The sequence below is a fragment of the Prionailurus bengalensis genome, chromosome D1, assembly GCF_016509475.1.
Source record: "Prionailurus bengalensis isolate Pbe53 chromosome D1, Fcat_Pben_1.1_paternal_pri, whole genome shotgun sequence".
Lineage (NCBI taxonomy): Eukaryota > Metazoa > Chordata > Mammalia > Carnivora > Felidae > Prionailurus > Prionailurus bengalensis.
This window is the reverse complement of record NC_057346.1, coordinates 27,053,321-27,075,328: the sequence shown is the minus strand read 5'-3', so window position 1 is coordinate 27,075,328 and position 22,008 is coordinate 27,053,321. Positions and strand designations below refer to the sequence as shown.

Sequence of the window (22,008 nt, the reverse complement as noted above, 5' to 3'; positions counted from 1 at the left end):
GTGGTGATGGCTTCACAATTCTGTGAATACACTAAAATCCACTGAATTATACACTTTAAGTGGGTAAACTCCACGGCATGTGAATTACACCTCAATAAAGTTCATATATAAATGAGATCTGAATATTGAGAGGAATTAGCTAAGGAATGAAAGTATTTCTACACAGAGGGAATAATGTGTGCATTGGCGGAAAGAGTGTGGCATTTTAGAAGATGTGGGGGAAAAATTCTCTGACTGGCATGTTCCTTGACAGAGTATAACAACAGATGAAGCTGAAGATATTGACATAGCCCAGATTGTACTGTGTCATAAACCCTAAAGTTTGGGGACTTTATCCCAAGAACACTAGGAAGCCAATTGTTGTGCAATATGATCCTTATGCATTCTTATACTGCCAACCGTGTAGAGAATGAAGGGAAGAAAGAGGGTATTTGAAAAACCAAATAAGTGATATTATAATTCTCCAGGCACAAACTATTGGTATTTTATTTTTTATTTTATTTTTTTGTTATTTTTGAGAGACAGAAATGAGCGGGAAAGGGGCAGAGAGGAGGGGGAGGGGCAGAGAGAGGAAGACACAGAATCTGAAGCAGGCTTCAGGCTCAGAGCCGTCAGCCAGGGGCTTGAACTCAAGAATCTCGAGATCATGACCTGAGCCAAAGTTGGACTCTTAACCAACTGAGCCACTCAGGTGCCCCCAAACTACTGGTATTTTAGATTAGGATGGTGGCAACAGGAATGGACAAATTCAAGACTTGTTAATGGATTGGAATCACGATGTAGTGGTGGTAGCCGACATGACTTGTTCTGTTACGGAACCTGGTCTGGATCACCTGGCGAAGGCACCAAGTGGCACTCAGAGATCTTGGAAGGCAGGAGGCTTATTTCACACCAGGGGCTCAGAGGAGATCACTCTCCAGGGGTCTGAGTCCTGAGCATAAGCAGAAGGAACAATTTATAGTCTGTTACTTCTGTATTAGTGACAATTTAGCGCACGCATGGCAAGTGGGGCAGGAAGAAGAACCCAGAAGAGCCTTCCCTCTGGGACTGGAATTTCCCTATCAGTCCTGTTGGCCACCTTATGACAGATTTTTCCCTATCAGTTCAATTAAGTGGATGATGAAATGAAAATACAAGAGGTGCAAAGTTTGGGGTGGGGAGCAAGTTATTTTTAATACAGTTGGGATGATCTAATAAGAGAATAAGGATGATTTGTGCAGTAATAAGCTCTCCTCCACTGGGATTATCCAAGTCAGACTAGAGATCTTTCTGTTGAGTTGAAAGCATTCTAGCTCTAAAATAAATTGGGGACTAAAAAACTAAATACCCATTCAGTTCTAAGGGTCTACTACAAGAAACTGCCATTTGTGCCAAAATTTGGTCCCCCAAACATCTCATGGCTGAAATGAGCTGTCTCCCTGGAACTTGATTTCCTCAGAATCATCTATACCAGGTTAATAATTAAAGTTCCTCATGGGGTTTTCATTTGTTTGTTTCACCTGTGAGCAGGATTCTGGTTTCATAAAATCCTGCAGCAGTATTATTTAACCTACTGTCAAAGAAAGGCCTACTTATTCCACCAACCCAAAGGCAAGTCTCTTCTCGCCCAGGAAGAAAAAGGTGGGAGGCTGCAGTAGCCACAGAAACTGACCCTGCCCAAAGCCAAAACATAGAGAGGGCTCCTACAAAGTTAATCTCGGTATTTTTTCTCACACCCTCTCCAAGTATCTAGCACTGTGCCCTTAGGGCCCAACAGCCTTTTGTTGGTTAACTGATCCTCCACACCTGGGGTGAAGGTGGGGCGAGAGATGATCGAGTTTTTAAATATAGAATTCAAAAGCACAAAAGGAAGAGAAAAGGAGAGGTGAGAATAACCTCAGGAAAGATTTTTGTGTGTGTCAACACCACTCCTCTAGCCTCTGAAGGAGCTGCCACCTGGGTCCCTTAAGAAACAGTCAATGTTTACCTAATGAGTTTTACTGACTGACTTATCAAATGCCCTAGGTAGATAGATGGGATTTGTTTCACTCCTTTATTCCCACCCTGACTCTTCTCCAGTTTTTACCTTCTGCTCACACTCTAACACAAACCCCACCAGGGCCTCAAGCTCCTGCCCCTTCCAGATCCTTGCTGTTGCTGTCATCCCTCTCCTAAGGTTAAGCCTGCCTTCTCCTTCTGCAAATCTCAGCACAAAACTTGCTGGGCCTAATTCGCATCCTTCTGACTTTTCTCATCTGTGAAATGGGAATAATAAAAATGATGGTGGGCATAATTGTGAAACCTATCTAGTATAATTGCCATGAGGGATTAAACATTTTACATACTTGAGAATGTGTTGTAACTGCAAAAGACTATAAAATTAGACGTTATTTTCATTGCCTTTATTTCTCAAGTAGAGTACAATGGTTAGAATTAGGGCGCCAAGATGCTTGGCTTTTTCTCAAAGGGATTAGAGAAGGGGTTGATGTTAGATGCCGCCAAGTATTTCAGAGAAAAAATCCACTCCACGTCAAGCAGGACGTCAACTCACCTTGCACAAAAAGCCCTTTGGAGAGAAGTCTTTCGGCTCCAAAGCTGGAGGCGTGGGAAAACACAGTACTCAGAGCAAAAAGCCCGAGGCGCTCTGGGCCTCTAGGCCGGCAACCCAGTCAGCCTCCACGCACCTGGGGCGCGCTTCCGCCTGCAGTGAGCGCCCCTCCTACCGCCGGGTCTCAAGTCCCGCCCGGCCTGCGGAAGCGAGCACTTAGGGTCTTGGGTATTTTAACACTTTACAGGACTCTGCAGTAGACCAAGAACTTTAAAATCCCTCAGGCAGTATCGGTCACTTTGGGGTGCAGCGCACACTCCCCCCGCGGGAAGGCCCCGAGGAAGTGATGGTGTAATAAAATGAGACTCGAGGTTGTGTAAGGAATTGGCACATTTTTTGAACAGCTCTAGGTGCCCCCGTGTTTGGGGGAATGAGACAGATTTGAGTGTTGATTTCTCCAGTCATTTCAGAACCGCACTTCCTGCCAGATCGCCCAGAGAAATGCTAGAATAATCTTAGAGCACCTTGAGAGAATGCCAGTGGGTGCAAAGGCGGTTCGGGATCGGGCAGACCGGCCGCGGGCTTGTTGTCTACAAAGTAAGGGACCGCGTCCTTCACCTGTTTGGTCTTACCTCTTCGCTGGCCTTGGTTCCCAGGGTGAAAACTGGGCGGACTACTGACTCACCCACCTCACCGAGAGAAAGAGGCTGGGCGTTCCGGTTTCAGCCCCGCTACAGAAACCACTCAAGAAACGAGGAGTTTCTTCCGTTTTCAGTTCAAAGAAAAAAAAAATGCAAGAAGCGTGAACCATGCCTACAAATGCTTCTCTCAGCGTTAAGTGGGGACGGCTAGAGGAAGGACAGATTGGGCAGTACTTATGCCTCATATTAATGTAAATCCGCACGTGTACGTATACATAAACACGCACAGACGGTGTCAAAACCCACGGGTGTGCAAGGACACCAAGGCACCCACAGCTCTAGTCCCGACGACCGGGAGCGGCCTCTTCTGCGCTTGCGCTTTAACCGCGTTTTCCCCGACCCCCACCCCGCTGGCGCCCCGCCTCCGAGCTCGTTCCGCCCCGCCCACTTCCCCTCCCCTTCCCCAGCCCGGCCGCCCGCGCAGAGCATTGTGGGACACAAACAAAGTGCCCCCAAACAGGCTGGAGTGAGCGGAGCGGCAACGGCCGCGGCGCCGGCCCGCACGCGCGCGGCGGCGGCTCCCTCCCAACCTCCCCCTCCCCTCCCCTCACTCCCCTTCCCCTTCCCCACCCCGCCGAGAAAAACGCGAGCCGTCGCCGCGCTCCCCAAACCGCCGCCTGCCCTCGGCCAACCGCCCCCAACGGCCGCCCGCGCGCGGCGCCCCGGGCCCCCTCGCTCCTCCCCTCAGGCCCTTCTGAGCGCCGCGGGTGCTTCCCTCCAGCCGCTTCGCACTCTCCCACCTCGCAGGCACGCTGCTGGTTGTACCGCCATGCCCCAGCCACAGGCTGTCCACGGGCCTAGGCGCGGCGGCCCGAGATAGGGTCCCCTCAGCCTCCCGGGGGAGGAGAGAGGCAGCGAGCCGCGCGCTCCGCCCCCTCCCCCCGGGCTGTCGCCGCCGCCGCCGCCGCCACCTCGCCGCCTCAGCCTGGCGGGGAGGAGGAGGAGGAGCACCAGGCCTCCGGGCCCCGGCACCGCCGCCCGCAGGTAATGGGGAGGGGAGGGCGAGAGGGCCGCCCGGTCCCAGCGGGGGTCTGGGCCAGCCACTTCTCGCCGCCTGTGTCTTCGGGGTGCGCCCGCCGAGGGGCTGACACCACGCGTCCCCCATCTGGGCGCTGGACGGAAAGGAAAGCCTGGTCTTGTTACCCCATCCGCTCCGGGAGACACCCCACAGCGTCCCCTCGGTGGCATTTAATCCTTCAGGGAGGAGACTAGCCTTGCCCACCCCCCACCCCCACCCCCCACCCCCCCCCGCCAAGAGAAATCACCCTGATCTTTCAGGGTGTTCCCCATCATTTGCATGCCCGTTTGCCCCGACACCCTAACCCAAAGAAGGCAGAGGTGTTACCTCCTCTCACCTGGTCGAGCCTGAGACCTCACTGTTTTCCCCCTCTCCCCTGCTGCTTTTTCTCTGGTGCTGGAAAGAAAAGGATGGCACTCTTAAAAAATAATAACAGCGAGCACCTCTTTTCCTTCCCTACCTGAGGACCACTCTTCATCTAGTCATTTTCTGGTGGCCTACCCAGGAAAAGAGGTTACCTGCAAGTGAAATGACAAGTATATTAGAACTGATCAAAGGAAATTGCATCCTTGTGAGTTCTATGAATCTTAACCGGAATTTAAAATAAGGACCAGTAATTGTATACTTTATTGGAACTTACAGAAATGAAGACAAAAACTTAAGTTTTTCAACACATAAGTAGATTATTGAGGTCAGGAAGAGATTCGCTTCCACTTATTTTCTTAGAGTTTTATTCGGATATAGGCTAATACCATAAACAAACTGAACGATTTGGTAGATGGAAAATAGTTTGGATAGGTAAAAATTTTGTGATTTCCTTTTGCCTAGGCTTTCAGTTGGAATTATTGGATTAAAAAAAAGCATTATATAAATCTTCATTTCCCTCATTACTTCACATTGACTGCCAGTGGTTAATAATATTTAATTGTAGCTAATGTAGTTTCCTTATCACGCAATGTGAAAATCATGCTTTCCTGTAGTCTCGTATTTTAGGCTAACATTCATTAATTCTGGAAACCAGATTTATTTTGTGCAACACTGCTAGGCATTTTACATATGTGGTCTTATTTAATTCTCAGGACAACCTAATGACTTAGATACTATTCCTTGAATTTTATAGATGAGACATATTTAATGATAATTGCCTCACGCCCCACAACTAGAAGTGAAATTTGTACCCAGATATAATTCCAGTGTAGGAATATTTTCTACCTTGCTTTTCAGTACAGGTGCACTTTTAACTTTATCATGAAAAATTTCCCTTATGAAGTTGAGAAAAAAATAGTGAATACTCCACAACCTAGGGTCAGTAACATTTATTGTTTCCTGTCTTCTCCCTGTCTTTCTGTGCGTAACATTTGAAAGTAAGTTGTAAACATCAGGACCTTCAAATATTTCAGCATGTATTTCCTTAAAATAAGGACAGTCTTCTACTTAACCCCCATATCATTATCTAAATAATCCATATGCAAATTTCCCCTTTATTCTAAAGCCTCCTTGAGAAATTTTTTCCCTTTCAGTATTTGGTCAAGATGAATACATTGCATTTGATGATTATGCCTTTCTTTAGTCCCTTTTAAAAAGATTAGTACCCATCTCCTTTTTTTTCTGACACTTAGTTGGCCAAAGCAGTTGTCTTATAAATGCTCCCACATTCGAGACTTACCTATTTCCTCATAGTGGCTTTTAATTTATTCCCCTATCCCCTTGAATTTTCTGTTACTGGAAGTTAAGTCTAAAGAAAAACTTGATTAGCTTGAAGTTAAACTTCTTTGGCAAGAATATTTTTAATAGGTAATACTATGTACTTCATATTGCTTCATAAATAGGGAGATAATGTCAGACTGCTACATTGTTAGTGATGCCAGATGACCACTAAAGTGGTGACTACCAAATCTGTTAGAAGGGTGTGGTTTGCCTGTTTGTGATTTGTACGCAGCCTTGGGGTAATACTTTGACACCAAGCAAATATCCTACCTTTTACTTAGTGATTTCAGCACTCCTTGGTGACTTTTGAGTAAATCACTTTTACTGGAGATTTTCTGTAAGAAAGATTTTCATCATTAACTAGGGGCAAACTAAAGTTCTTCCTAAAAAATGTGGAGTAAATGCTTAATTTCTTTCCTTCAGTGATCAATATTCAGAGTAAAGGGTTAGGGAAATAATTACCCCAATTATGGCAAATGAGATTTTTTTTCTTCCTTTTTTGCATGACACCCTATGGACTCCTGGGTTTTAATGTGTGCATTTTTTTGAATAAACCATTACAGTCATTTTTCTTTTCGATCAAATTGCCCCACATTTGGACAGTAGGAACGCTTTCACCCTGGCTCCTGTGTTTTTTTTTTTTTTTTTTTTTTTTTTTTTTTTTTTTTTTTTTTTTTAACTCCTGCTTGCCATTGAAGCACTCTTGGGGTGCTTTCTGGCACAAGGTACCCTACGCTTGCCTTGTTACTTTCTTTGCTCTGGATCTGGAATGGGTTGTTTAAGGAGTCTTGGTTCTTTTTGGTGAGAAATGGTATGTAGAAACCAAGATCAGGATGTTGGCATATTCATTGCTGCTGGAATATCATTGCTTCGAGGCCCTTTCAGAGGAGAGAACTGAAAAATGTTTTTTGCTTATTCAATCATACGTTCATAGTGATATATCCAATTCAGATTTAACATAGCAGACTTCTTTGATTTTATATTTGTCTCAAATGAAAATCTTGGTGCCTAATAGAATTAACATACTTAACTTTATCCTACTGTGTATACATGCAGTCATTTAAAAAATAACCGTAACAGTATTCTACTATCATTAAACTTCCCCCAAATTTTAAGAGTTCTTTGCCCTTATTTTTGTCCTTAGAATATATTCTATGAAGGGTGTATAATGGGAATACTTAGGGTGTTCAGAAGTCCCTTGGAATATTTTTCTGTTTGTTTAGCTACCAATTTGACATGGTTCATTGGTTTTATTTATTATTTTAGAGTTGTATTTATTTTTGAATATGTAAAATACATGGTTCAAAAGACAAAATAATTTTTTGAAAGTATGGCTAAAGAAGTCTCACCCAAATTAATTTTTAAGATGAAGTATTCTTTATCTTTGCCATACCTTTTAATATCTAATATATATCTTAACTGCAGAAGGTTTATCAGTAGACAGAGTATGTTACTTGCTTGAAGTGATATAGGAGTAATTTTAAGTTTTGCAATTAGATTCTGATTCCTGTGGCAAAGAGAAAACATTAAGACTAATCTTCCAAGGTGAGCAGAAAAGTAGATTTCAAGCTTGTTTTTACAAGCTTCTACTTGAAAATCATGTCTTTAAAGAGGTATGTAGGTGGTGGAAGTTTTGTGTCTTTCATCCACTTGCATGCCACACAACAAAATTGACATACATATGCTTTCTGCAGATATAAAAGGCATTTGGACATGTGATCAGTGACGACAGCACATTTTATTTGGATTGGGCAAAATTTTATAGAAATTATAATTATGTGTTCAAATGAGGGATTAGGAGGGAGCAGTGGTTATCTAAAGTGGGCAGAGCACAATTAGGCAGTTTATCAATCACCTGTCACCCAGGTGCTAAAAAGCAAAAGATGTGTCCAGTGTGTTTTCCTCGTGTATACCGCTACTGCTTTTGGTAACAGAGTGAATATAGATTTCCTTAAGGGAGTGGAGGGGGAAAATGGAGAATGCATGTGCTTTGGACCTATTCCCCCTCATTCTCTCTTTAATCTCAGTAAAATAGATTTCCCAATATTATTAGAACACAAAGTAGGAGGGAAATGCCACAAATAATTGCATAGGTATGTATAACCACATAACAAGTAGAACCTATTGTGGGTAGACTGAATGGACGAATATGCTAATGATGATAATTGCTAACGTTTGTTGTGCCCTTTCAGAAAGCCAGCATTGTACTAAACATTGCATACAACATCTCATTTAAATTTCACATTAACTCTTGATATTGCCTAATATCTTATTTAGCAAGTAAGGAAACTGATATCCAGGTTTCAAACTCAAGTCTGTCATCAGAATTAGCATTTTACTACTTTGGTACACCTCATAGCTAAATATAACGGGTAATAAAATATATTTTCATTCACCATGAATTAAAGGAATTACATGGTTGGTGTTTGTCCTGTAGCAACACCGAAGATTACATGCCAAGAGCCCCAAGTGCTTGTCAGGTTTATTATACATCCTTAGTATTACTATCAGACTTTGCTTCAGAAACTGCATAGTTTAGGAGATGCCTTGGTGGCTCAGTTGTTTGAAAGTCCAGTCCAACTCTTGATTTCAGCTCAGTTCCTGGTCTCTGGGTTTGTGGGATCGAGTGCTGTATCGGGCTCTGTGCTGACAGTGCAGAACCTGCTTGGGATTCTCCCTCTCTGTCTCAAAAATAAATAAACTTTACATAGTACAACATCAGAAAGCAAGATGGATTGGCAGATGGATAGATATGTGATAAATCAAGTATTATAATGTTAATGGTAGAATCTAGTTATGGTTATGCAAGCATTCATTTGTAAAGTTCTTTAAATTTCTGCTTTGTCTGAAATTTTTCATAATAAAATGTTGAAGGGAGTGATTAACAGTATATTGTAATTATAAGACAATTTTGATGGCTGTATAAAAACCAGTAACGAGCGATATCCTCTATGCCTAGAATGGTTCTCTTATACTTTTAGTATGTCTTCCTAGCCTATAAAGGATAAAACACTTGTCACTGAAAGTGGTCAAGCATCAAAGGCTCTTTTAAAGGGGTTTTCTTCATTAGTTAGGGGATCCCTAATTAATTAGGCTCCTTCCGGCTATAGTTTTTTTAATATCTTTAAAAATATTACATATATCAAATGTATGTATATATTTTTCCCCTTGTAGTTTTCTGATATTTTGTAGACTGCTATTGAGCATACTTTTCATATGAACTTTATGGGGAGTTTTTACTTAAAAAAAATTTTTTTAACCTTTATTTTTGAGAGACAGCACAAGTAGGGGAGGGGCAGAGAGAGAGAGAGAGAGAGAGAGAGAGAGAGAGAGAGAGAGACAAAATCTGAAGCAGGCTTCAGACTCCCAGCTATCAACACAGAACCCCATGCAGGCTGGAACCCACAAACTGTAAGATCATGACCTGAGCTGAAGTCGGACACTTAACCGACTGAGCCTCCTTCCCCCCCCTCCGCTCCCCCCCAGGGCCCCCCTAGGGTGTTTTTACTTTAAATGCCCCACATTGATGACCAGATACTGGACACTTAACTGACTGAGCCCCCCAGGCACCCCTGGGGTGTTTTTACTTTAAATGTCCCACGTTGATGACCGCAACAGATGATTCTCCAGATACCTAAGAATGATTGGGCAAAATTTATCCCCTGTTAAACTGAAAGCCACGTTGGTTTTTTTGTTCTTTATGTTAGAAATACATCACCCCATTTTAGGCAATGAGCTGGAAGTCTCTAGATTCTTAGTCACAGGATCTAAAATAGTGATTGTATACATTAGATTTATATTATACTCCTGCTTGAAGGTACATTGACTATTACATTAATTTCTTCACTAACATTATTAGTGCCAAAGGTGACTTAGCACATTTTTACATAACTCATTGTGGAGTAAATCACTGACTTGTATCATCATGGTATGTCGTATTGATAATTCCTTCTTAGAATAGTGAAAACTGGTGGACGAAAATGTGTCACTCTTCTTGGAGAACATTGTCCTTGTTTCCACATTGAATGTTCTCCTATTTTAATAATTTTTAGTATAGCTTTTAAAACTTACAATTGGTTTATACCTACTCAATTTATAGTTTCTGTATTCTGTATTGCTCTCCTACAGCTATTAAAATGTATGTATTTCTATGTGTTGAGGGAATTGGCTATTCATTTGGCTTTGATTGTTTTGGATGTATTCAGCACAACTACAGACGTGTTGGGGTAGCATATAACCAAGACTGAATCTCTGGAATCAGAATTTTGTGGAACTGCCCCTCTGGCCTCTGAAGCAACTTTAGATTTAACTGATTTCCTCTTAATTTAGATCTTAACTTGCTAAGTGTCTGATCCTCACCTACTATTAGCAGGAAAAGCAAGCATATTCAATACTAGTTTCTATTAAATATCTTATTTGTGCTCTTTGATAAAATTGGGACATCTTTGGTCTAAACAGAAAAATTAAATGTATGAGTTTTCAGGGACTCAGACATACCTACTTTGCTTCCATTTAGTATTTCTTTTACTGGTGGTATTTACTGGTGTGTGTGTGTGTTGTATGTTTTCTTCCTTCCACTTTATCTTTTTGTCCTTTTTACGTTTTGACTACCTGAATTTTACTTTTTTTTTTTTTTTTTGGCTCTTTGTTTTTCTCCTTTCTTCTTTGGATCTGCCAACACTGCTCACTTTTTTTGTGACTTTCTGTTACTGTATGAGCACAGTTGCTTTTGTATTTGGTGCCTTTTGCGTGCTGTATAAAACTATACAAACCATACTTCTGTGAGAATTGTTTGTATTACAGGAGTCACTGCCTCTGTTTTTTTGGCCAACTTGGTATTATGTCTTCCTCATTTCTTTCTACTTTGCTCAACTAGGTTTACTTTGAGAGCCAGTACAGAATAGTGTTAAGAGCAGACTGGGTTCAAATCTTGACTCTTTTACTTACTACTTGTGTGGTCTTGGGCCAGTTCCCTTAACTTCTTTGTGCTTTGTTTTCCTTATTGGTAAAATGAAGATGCCACGGGATACCTATTCCAAGATTGTGTGAGAATTAATTTTTTTAATATGCAAAAAGTACTTAGAACAATGCCTGGTACATATTGACTACTATATAAGTGTTAATATTGACTTGTGATTATTGTTCTTTTTTAAAGAACAATTCAAAGCCATTGATTATTTTTTTTTTACAGTTTATTGAGATAAAACTCAAAAACCATAGATTATTGCCACCACAAATTTGTGGTCTCCCAGTTTTATTTGGGTCTTTCAGTACCTCCTAGCCGTCCTTCTGGGTTTTTTATCTCCATACATTTCTCATGTTTCATTTTCCTCAAAATTGTACTTTATCTCCTCTCTTCTCAGCATTCTACCTCTACCTATAGTTTCAAAGAGAAATAACATAAAAGCCAAAGCTGTCAGACAAGAACTCTCACTACTTGTCACCACCCACCTATAAACTGTAACCGCACCCTTCCTTGAACTCTTTTTTCCTGTCACTGGGTCTCCTGTTAAAGGCTAATTTTTTCACTCAGGCATTGAATCCAGTTTTTCCCTGTCCAGGGACCTTGTGTTGTCTGTTATCACTGTTTCCTGTATCTTCAACTTTTCCTTTTTCTCTGAGTCTTTTCCAACAACTATCAAAACAATCTGTCTATATTTTACCACAATAAAAATAATAAATCTGGGGGAAAAGCATACTCTAGTTTCTCCCATTCTATAAAAATACCAGCATCCTCCCTTGAGCCCTTATTTCCCTCCAGTGAACTCCCTTGCTCTATCTTTAGAAGCAGACTTCTTCAGATTGGATTGTCTATACTCACAGTTTTTACTTCCTCATTTCTGTACATTCTTTATCAATTGCAGTCTCTCTACTATGTGCTATTATAAGGTCATCAGTATTTCCTTGTGATTATATTGAATAGACTGGTTTATATCTTATTTGACCTATCAGCAGCATTTGACACTGAAAACCACTCCTTGAGATATTCTGCACCCTTGGTTTTTGGAATATTCTACCATCCTGGTCATTCTGCATATCTTTTCCAGGTTTTCTTTTTGCTATCTCCCACCCGCTTTTTCCTCCTCTGTTTTTTCTCATCATTCTAGCTGAAGGTTTATCAATTTTGCATTGTAGCTAAAGATTCTCTTTAAAGAACCATTTTGGCTTTAATTTGTTCTGTGTTCTATTTCCTATTCAATGGTAGAAGCCTAGGCCATTGATTTTTTAAATTTTGTTTTAATTTTTTAATTTATTTTAAATTTAGAGAGCACCTGTGTGAGTAGGGGAAAGAGCCGGAGGGGGGTTGGGGAAGCGGGGGCGGGAATCTTAAGCAGGCTCCATACTCAGCACAGAGCCGGATGCAGGGCTTCATCCCAGGTCCCTGAGATCATGACCTGAGCCAAAATCAAGAGTCAAGATGCTCAACCAACTGAGCCACTCAGGCGCCCTGATTCATTTTAATTGCAGTGAAATATACATTTACATATTTATTTCCTTAACTATTTTTAAGTGTACAGTTCAGTAGCATAAAATACATTCACATTGTTATGCAACCATCACCACCATTCATCTCTAGAACTCTTCTCATCTTGCAAAACTGTAACTCTGTACCCATTAAATAATAACTTTCCATTCTTCTCCCTCCCTAAGCCCCTGGCAGCCATCCTTCTACTTTGTTTCTATGACTCTGACTACTCTGGAAACCTCATCTCACCATCATACAATGTCCTTTGGTGACTGACGTATTTCATTTAGCATAATATCCTCAGGACTTATCCGTATTGTAGTGCCTATCAAAATCCCTTCATTTTTAAGACTAAATGATATCCCATTGTATGTATATATCACATCTTGTTTATCCATCATCTGTTGACAGACACTTGGAGTATCTCTACCTTTTGGCCATTGTGAATAATACTCCTATGGATATTTGCATACAAATAGATGTTCATGTCTCTGCTTTCAATTCTTTTGGGTATATACCAGAAGTAGAATTGCTGGATCATACGATAATTCTATTTTTAAGTTTTTATGCACCCCAATACTGTTTTACACAGTGGCTACAGTTACATTCCTAACAATGGTGCACAAGGATTTTTTTCCTCCACATCCTCACCAACACCTGTTATTTTCTGTGTGATTTGTGATTTTTTATTTAATCGGAGTCATCCTGGGGCGCCTGGGTGGCGCAGTCGGTTAAGCGTCCGACTTCAGCCAGGTCACGATCTCGCGGCCCGTGAGTTCGAGCCCCGCGTCGGGCTCTGGGCTGATGGCTCAGAGCCTGGAGCCTGTTTCTGATTCTGTGTCTCCCTCTCTCTCTGCCCCTCCCCCGTTCATGCTCTGTCTCTCTCTGTCCCAAAAATAAATAAACGTTGAAAAAAAAAAAAAATTAAAAAAAAAAAAAAAATCGGAGTCATCCTGATGGGAGGTGGCAGGGTATATGGTCATAGGCCATTGATTTTTTTTTTTTTTAGACATTCTTTTCTAATATGTATATTGAAAGCTATAATTTTTACCCTAAGCACTGCTTTAGCAGCATCCCACAAATGTTAATAATGTATTTTAATTATTACTCAATAAAAAATACTTTTCTGTTTCCCTCATTGATTCCTTCAATAAACCTATGGATTATTTCAACATTTTATTTCCAAATATTTGAGGTTTTCTCGATAACTCATTGATTTCTAATTGTGTGTATATGTAGAGAGAACACTTTTGTGTGCATTCATTACTTTAAAATTTATTAAGATTTGTCTTAGGGCCCAGCATATCTGTTTTTTTTCTTTTTTTAATTTTTTTTTTTTTCCAACGTTTATTTATTTTTGGGACAGAGAGAGACAGAGCATGAACGGGGGAGGGGCAGAGAGAGAGGGAGACACAGAATCGGAAACAGGCTCCAGGCTCTGAGCCATCAGCCCAGAGCCCGACGCGGGGCTCGAACTCACAGACCGTGAGATCGTGACCTGGCTGAAGTCGGACGCTTAACCGACTGCGCCACCCAGGCGCCCCCCAGCATATCTGTTTTGATAAGCATACTGTGTTACACTTGAAAAGAATGTGTATTCTGCACTATAAATATCAAGTCAAGGTGATTGGTGGTATTGGTCAGATCTTTTTATGTCTTCGCTTTTTTTTGGAAGGGGGTCCAATTCTACCAGTTATTGAGAGGGGTATTAAAATTTCCAAGTATTTTTACGGGTTGTCTTTCTCCTTAATTCTGTCAGTGTTTGCTGCTTGTATTTTAAAGCATTGTTATTATTAGGAGCACACACATTTCTTATTGTTACACACCTCTGTATCTCTGGTAATATTTTTGTCTTGAAGTCTATCTGATATTAAAAATATCACTCTAGCCTGTCTTTATTGTTTGCATGGTATATCTTCTAACATACCTGTGTCCTTTTATTTCTTTCTTTCTTATAAGGAGCATATAGTTGGGCTTGCATTTTTAATCCTATTCTGCCTTTTATTTTTTTTATTTTTTTTATTTTTTTAATGTTTATTTTTATTTTTGAGACAGAGACAGAGCATGAACGGGGGAGGGGCAGAGAGAGAGGGAGACACAGAATCGGAAGCAGGCTCCAGGCTCCGAGCCATCAGCCCAGAGCCCGACGTGGGGCTCGAACTCACGGACCGTGAGATCGTGACCTGAGCTGAAGTCGGACGCTCAACCGACTGAGCCACCCAGACGCCCCCTATTCTGCCTTTTAATTGAAATATTGAGTTCGTTAAAATTTAGTGTAGTTAAATCAAGTCCACAATCAAATTGTTGGAAGGGTTGGTTCCTTCTGAGGGAAGGAACCTATGAGGGAACTATCTATTCTTCGGTAATTTTTTTTTAATGTTTGTTTATTTTTGGAAGGGAGAGAGATACAGAGTGCGAGCGGGGGAGGGACAGAGAGAGAGAGATGGAGACACAGAATCTGAAGCAGGCTCCAGGCTCTGAGCTGTCAGCACCGAGCCATGGGATCATGTGAGCCGAAGTCGGATACTTGACCGACTGAGCCACTCACGCGACCCAGGCACGATCCCTTCTATGCCTTTCTTCTTGCCTCTGGCTTGTGGCAGTATACCTCCAGTCCTCACTTGTTCTCCCTGTGTGTCATATCCCCTTTATATAACGACATCCTAATTACATCATTTTAACTTGATTACCTTTGTAGAGAGCCTGTTTCCCAATAAGGTAACATTCTCAGTTGTGGGGCATAAGACTTCAACATATTGGACAGGGAGGAGACAAGATTGAATCCATAATAAGACACATTTAAAGTTCAGCAGTAGGGACACCTGGGTGGCTCAGTCGGTTGAACGTCTGGCTCTTGATTTCTGCTTGTGTGATGATACCACGGTTGGGTTTGTGAGTTTAAGTCCCATGTCAGGCTCTGCACAGACATTTCAGAGCTGGCTTGAGATTCTCTCTTCCTCTCTCTCTGCCCCTCCCCTGCTTGTGCTTTCTCTCTCTCAAAATAAAAATAAAGTTGGCAGCAGTGCAAAGGCCTGTTGGGTAAAGCCACTGTACTTGTGTACATATCTTAAAACAAACACATTGGAACTCCAGTAGTTGATGTGAGCACTTAAAAACTCTTTAGGGGAAAAAAAAAAAAAAAGAACTCTTTAAATGCTAATTAACTAAAACTGACTTGAATTTAACTTGCTCCTGTAAGGATCTGTGAATAAGACCCGACTTCAAGCTTTCTTTCTAGTAATAATGAATTGATGTTAAAGCTGATACTCCTTGTGTATTATGATTGAATCCTTGTGAATGGCAACATGATGGGATAGGGGAAGGGACTGGGAATTTGAATTTTTTAGTCAGACCTCTGTTCAAATCCTGTTCTTATTTATTTATAGGACTGCAGGCAAGTTAATTTAACATTTAGTTTCCTCATTTATAACAGTTTAAAAAACTACTTTCTCTGAATTCTGAGCCAAGAAAGAGATAAAGACACTTGGTGAGTTAATCAATCTATATTAACTTCTCTTCTCTTGATACAGAAATTAACAATCAGCGTGACTCTGGCTACCAGCAATGAGAGGAAATTCTAATAGTTGAGTGTTACAAGTTTAACTGATTTATTTAGTCCAGGTAAATCTCAGTCTCTTAAATTCTGAACTAAGAAGGACTTCCTCATGTAGCAAAATGATTGAAATCTTTGTTTGATTATAAAATATGGCTAGTTATAAAAGTTAAATGATTTCTTTATAGCTCAGATACAGAAATCTCTTTGAAATTCTTCCTGAAAACATTAATAAACACTTAAGGAAGACTATTGGAAAATAAACCATCATCAAATTAAAGATCACATATACTTTATAAGTGTTCAGAGAAAGTAAAAGTGTTCTCAGATATGAGTACTCATGTGAATCCATTCTAAAAAGTATACTTCCTTTCATAGAAAAATACATATATTTGGTTTTGCTTAGACTGACAACAGAATAACAAGTTTTCTTAGAACAAAATTTAAAATTGTGGTACTATAATATTTGTAAAGGAAAAAAAAATCTTGATTCTAAGGAAAATAATAGTGAAAAACATACTATTGTAACTTAATAAGTTTTTAGAGAGAGAAGTAATTGAGTAGCAATTTTCACTAGTTCCTTCATATTCTGTGTAATTTTAGCATGAGGTTTTTTACTTTGAGTTATGGCTCTTCTGTTCTTAAACCAGCTGTTTTAACAGGTTTTCTATAAAATATTTGCATGTTGTGTATGTTAAACTCTTTACTTCATGTATTTTGTTTCAAGTTTTATTTTGTTGTTTGCAGTTACACTTTTATTAATAATGTAATTCAATGTAAAAGAATATGTTTATTCCAGAAATAAGCACCATAAACCACAAACGTTTCTTCCAACATTCTTTAATTGCCCTGTTAGGCATTTATAGAATGCACACAACCTCAGTCTCTTAAGTAGCATGTGGATCGAGAAGACAGCAAGGTCTGTAAACAGTTGATCATCTATTATACGTAAGCTACTGAGGTAGAGCAATGATCCTTTTGTGGCCATAAAGGGATGCCCAGTGAGAATCACTGCACTGTAATTAGTGTTACTAGAAAGAAGATAATATGTAAATGGTATAGAAAAAGAAATTATTAAGAACCTCCATGTAATGTCCACATGAAGATTTTACACAAATGTTCATAACAGCTTTATTTATAGTAGTCTCAAACTGGAAATAACTCAAACGTCTGTCAACAGTTAAATGATAAACAGATTCTGGTATATCTATACAAATAGAACAGCACTCAGTAATAAAAAGCCAGATTCTTGAGCCCAACAACATGGATGAATCTCAATAATTATACCCAGTGAAAGAAGCCAGATAAATAAGAAAGTCTATATTATATAATTCTATTAATGTAAAATTCTAGAAAATGTAGCTAATGTAAAATGAAAAGCAAATCGTTAGTTCCTGAGAGGAGTAGGAGGGAGAAATTGCAAACAGGCACAAATGTCTAGGGGTCATGGAAATTTTCCGTATCTTGATCGTAGTGATGATATATGTTAAAACTGATCAAATTATACACTGTATTATACAGTTTATTGTACAGCAGTTCTAGCTCAAGCACTTATGAAATGATTTTTAAAGAACACGGGTATGATTGATTTCATAAATATATTGGAATTGTCCTTGGAGAGGAGACAGAGTATAATCCCTGGTAAACCTAAATTGATATTATATCAACTGCCAAATTAGTGGTCAAGACAGAAAATACTGCAGGAGTTAGATGGAGGGAAAGGCAGCATAGCTTGATAATAAACTAAGGACAGGATGTAATTAAAGTCAGAGTTTCTGATTTTAAGCCCCTGTTAGGCCACTTATTTTCTCTGATATTATTTTTCTTTAAAGAGTTTTCCTTATCTACTTCAGAAGGTCTTTAAGATCCAAAGAAAATATATTTGAAAGCATATTGTAATCTAAAAAGTGACATACAGAGGCACCTTGGTGGCTCAGTCAGTTGAGTGTCTGGCTCTTGGCTTTGCCTCAGGTTATGATCTCACGGTTTTAGTGAGTTCAAGCCCCAAGTCGGGCCGACAGTGTGGAGCCTGCTTGGGATTCTCTCTCTGCCTCCTTTCTCTCTGCCCCTCCCCTGCTCACAGTTGGTCTCTCTAAATCAATCAATAAAAACTTTAAAATAGAAAATAAAAAGTGACATACTAATGAGAGGTATTGCTGATAATCTAGGGTAGAAGGAAGAGGAAATAAAGTAGTATTTGACCTGTTGAGAGCAATGAGGAGGGAATTCCAAAAAGGGATGAAACCTACAGAAGTGGAAATTATATATAAGTGGAGAATGAGTCAAAATCAGTTTGGAGCAAATAGTTAATATTGGAGAGTAGAAAGGGAAAGATAACAGTCTAAAGCATCTAAAAATGTAGGGGCGCCTGGGTGGCGCAGTCGGTTAAGCGTCCGACTTCAGCCAGGTCACGATCTCGCGGTCCGGGAGTTCGAGCCCCGCGTCGGGCTCTGGGCTGACGGCTCGGAGCCTGGAGCCTGTTTCCGATTCTGTGTCTCCCTCTCTCTCTGCCCCTCCCCCGTTCATGCTCTGTCTCTCTCTGTCCCAAAAATAAATAAACGTTGAAAAAAAAAAAAAAAAAATTTAAAAATGTAGAGTGAAGAGAATATGAAACAGTAAGAAAGATTAGCATCAGGATATGGTTTTCTGTTTATTAGCCCTATGATTTTGAATAAGTCAGTTCTTCTCAGCTTCAGTTTACTCACCAATTTAATGGGAAGAGGATAATCTGCCTTATCCCAAGGGTTTTGTATATTGAAATCAGTATCAAATGTATATGAAAGTGCTGAAAAGAACAAAGTGTACTGTTTAGTTTCGTGTGGTGGGGCCCCGAGGTTGCTCAGTCAAACATTCAACTCTCAATTTCAGCTCAGGTCATTATCTTACAGTTGGTGGGATTGAGCCCCGTATCAAGCTCTGTGCCGACAATACGGAGCTTGCTTGGGATCCTTTCTCCCCCTCTCTCTCTCTGTTCCTCTTCCACTCACATTCTCTTGCATTCTCTCTCTTAAAATAAATAAACTTAAAAAAAAAATGTTCTGAAACGAGAATTTAAGAAAAAAGAGTTGTTTTGTGTGATAAGGCAGGAGGTAGTAAGTGCTGGACTCAGATGATTATATTTAGGAAAAAAATTTTTAATGTTTATTTTTGAGAGAGAGAGTGTGTAAGTGGAAGAGGGGCAGAGAGAGAGACACAGAAACCAAAGCAGGCTCTGAGCTGTCAGCACAGAGCCCGATGCGGGGCTCGAACCCATGAACTGTGCGGTCATGACCTGAGCTGAAGTCCAGTGCTTAACCTACTGAGCCACCCAGGTGCCCCATGATGATTATATTAGAGAATATTTGAATAATGGTGAAGGATTAATTCGAGGTTGGTGAGGCTAAAGGCAAGGAGACCAGTCAAAATGTTTGAGTAGTCCAAAGCAATGACTAATGAAGAAAGGAAAGGATGGATTTGAGATCGGTTTCAGAGACCAAGTCTATGTTAGGAAGAAAAGGGAAAGATAAAAGTTGTATTTGTTTTCTGTGTCTGTTGTAATAAATATCACAAAGTGGAAGGCTTAAAGTAACAAAGGAGGGTCCCTACATGGCTCAGTTGGTTGAGTATCTGACTCCTGATTTCAGCTCAGGTCAGGATCTCACGGTTCCTGGGTTCAGGCCCCTCATTGGGTTCTGTACTGACAATGTGAAGCCTGCTTGGGATTCTCTCTCCCTCTTTTTCTGCCCACCCCCCCTTTCTCTGTCAAAATAAACATTTTTAAAAAATAATAAGGGGCCCCTGGGTGGCTCAGTCAGTTAAGCATCAGACTCTTGGTTTCAGCTCAGGTCATGATCTTGCAGTTTGTGGGATCGAGCCCTGCATTGGGCTCTGTGCTGGTGGCGTGGAGCCTGCTTGGGATTCTGTCTGTCACTCAAATAAAAAAACATTAAAAAAATTTTTTTAATAATAATAACAAAGTAACAAACGTACTCGCTCACAGTTTTGGAGCCCAGAAGTTCAAAATCACTATCACTGCCATGAAATCAAGGTATTGACAGGTACCCACTCCTACTGAGTGGCTTCCATATGGCTTTAGGGGCAAATCTATTCCTTGCCTCTTTCAGCTTCTGGTGGCTGCAGGCACTCTATGGCTTGTGGCCACAATACTCTAATTTCTGCTCCATCTTCACATCACCTTCTCCGATGGGTGTCAGATTTCCTTTTATCTCTCTTTTATAAGAATGCTGATGTTTGTATTTAGGGCCTACCTGGATATTCCAGGCAATCTCCTTAAGATACTTAACCATACCTGTAAAGTCTTTGCCATAATAGTAACTTTTGCAAACTCCAGGGATTAGGACACAGACGTATTGGGGAGAGTGACCTTTTTAAGTCATAGATGACTCCCAGGTCTTTTGCTTTTGTATTGGTGGTCTCATTGGCCAGAGAACTTCAAGAGGAAGTCTTCACATACGTGAGAAACGATGATGAATTCAGTTGGACCTGTTGAAGTACATCTGTATATGAATATTCATTTTGGGGTCAGAAAACCTGAATCAAGTGACTTAAACATTGAGGACATTTATTATTTCACACAAAAACAAAACAAGAAATCCTGGAGTAAGATAGCTTCAGAGTTGGTTATTCAGCAATTCAATGACCTCATTAAGAACCCAAGTTCTCAACTTTTTGCTTTGCTGTCCTTAGGTTGTATCTCTCCTTATGGTTCCAAGATGGCCCCCATAATTCTATTTAAATTCAGGGATGAAAACACCTAGCTGGCTAGTTTTGTGTGCTTGTTTATTGTTGTTGCTGTTCAAATAAGCAGCTCTAACTCCTGGGACTCCAGCAGGTTCTATTCCTCTTAGCCAGGTAAACATTTTCCTTGACTATCTTTGACCTAAATAGAGCTATTACGTCTACATTGCAAATTTGTTGAAGCAGATAGCATGTGTATACACATGTGCACGCGCGCGCGCGCACACACACACACACACTACTCCTCTATGATGGTCTTAAGTGACAGTGGATTTTAGTACTTTTTTTTTTTTTTAAGTTTTTATTTATTTTGAGTAGTTGGGAGGATCCGAGGAGGGCTCCATACTGACAGCAGATAGCCTGATGCGGGACTTGAACTCAAAATCCTGACCGGAGCCAACATCAGACGCTTAACCAAATGAGCCACCCTGGGGCCCCAAGATTTTAGTACCTTTTGATGTGCAGATTTGAAGATAAGGAACCAACTTTTTCTGGGCTTGGTCAGAATTTAAGCAGCCCGTTCACCTTGCTTAGCCTTTAAGTTCTTGTCTGCAGATTTCTAACCATTTCTTGATTTAACATTAAACATTAAAGTAGTGGATAGTGTGGTGTGGGGACTCTCCTGGGAATCCTCAGAACCTTTCAGAGGGTTTACAACATCAAAACGGTTTTATAACAGTATTAAGATATTAAGGTATAATTAAATTAATTATATTAAGATATAATTTTTTTAGTTTAGTTTTTTTTTCCCCCCAAGTAATCTCTACACACAATGTGGAGCTCAGACTTAACAGTTTCAGGATCAAGTGTCTCATGGTCTACCAACTGAGCCAACTAGGTGCCCCCCTCCCACCCCACCCCCACACACCTCCCCCATTACCTGTTTGTCAACACTTTCAACGTTCTTCTGGTTTTTGGTGTTTATTGACTTTGCTGGATTTAACAATATCCATAAACACTTCAAAATGAAGCATGGAGAGAGCAAACAAGAGAGCAAAGACTTAAATGACCATGCAGGACCATTTTATATCATCTCTTGGAAGTAGGCATATTTAACAGTCTTGCTCCTGAGTATGATTTTGATTTATCAATAAAAGTTGATTAGTAGGGAAGTATCTATAATTTTTCTGAATTTGCCTGTGAAGGGATGGTAGCTGAGAGAAGATTTCCAGGTTTTAACAGGAGGCGAGGGGGTGACTCAAAAATGAATACTAGATTTTAAGCTCTGGGTGACTGGGCAATTCAAAGTACCCATCGTTAACAAAATTAGAAATTCTCCATGAAATATCAGTTGAGAAT

At 40.4% G+C, this 22,008-nt stretch overlaps 1 protein-coding gene and 1 long non-coding RNA gene across 3 annotated transcripts in view; one reads left to right on the top strand and one right to left on the bottom strand.

Moving 5' to 3' along the window:
• Positions 1–865: 865 nt before the first annotated feature.
• Positions 866–3,551, bottom strand: LOC122483155. The gene is made up of 2 exons (XR_006297318.1): positions 2,531–3,551; positions 866–931 (listed from the first exon to the last, which is right to left on the bottom strand). It is a non-coding gene; the product is annotated as an uncharacterized LOC122483155 (long non-coding RNA).
• Positions 3,552–3,655: 104 nt separating this feature from the next.
• Positions 3,656–22,008, top strand: part of ZBTB44 (zinc finger and BTB domain containing 44) — a 66,083-nt gene continuing 47,730 nt past the window's right edge. For both annotated transcript variants that reach the window (XM_043579831.1, XM_043579830.1), the window contains exon 1: positions 3,656–4,212. The gene's annotated coding sequence lies outside the window, so the exon portion shown is untranslated. The remainder of the gene's footprint in view (positions 4,213–22,008) is intronic.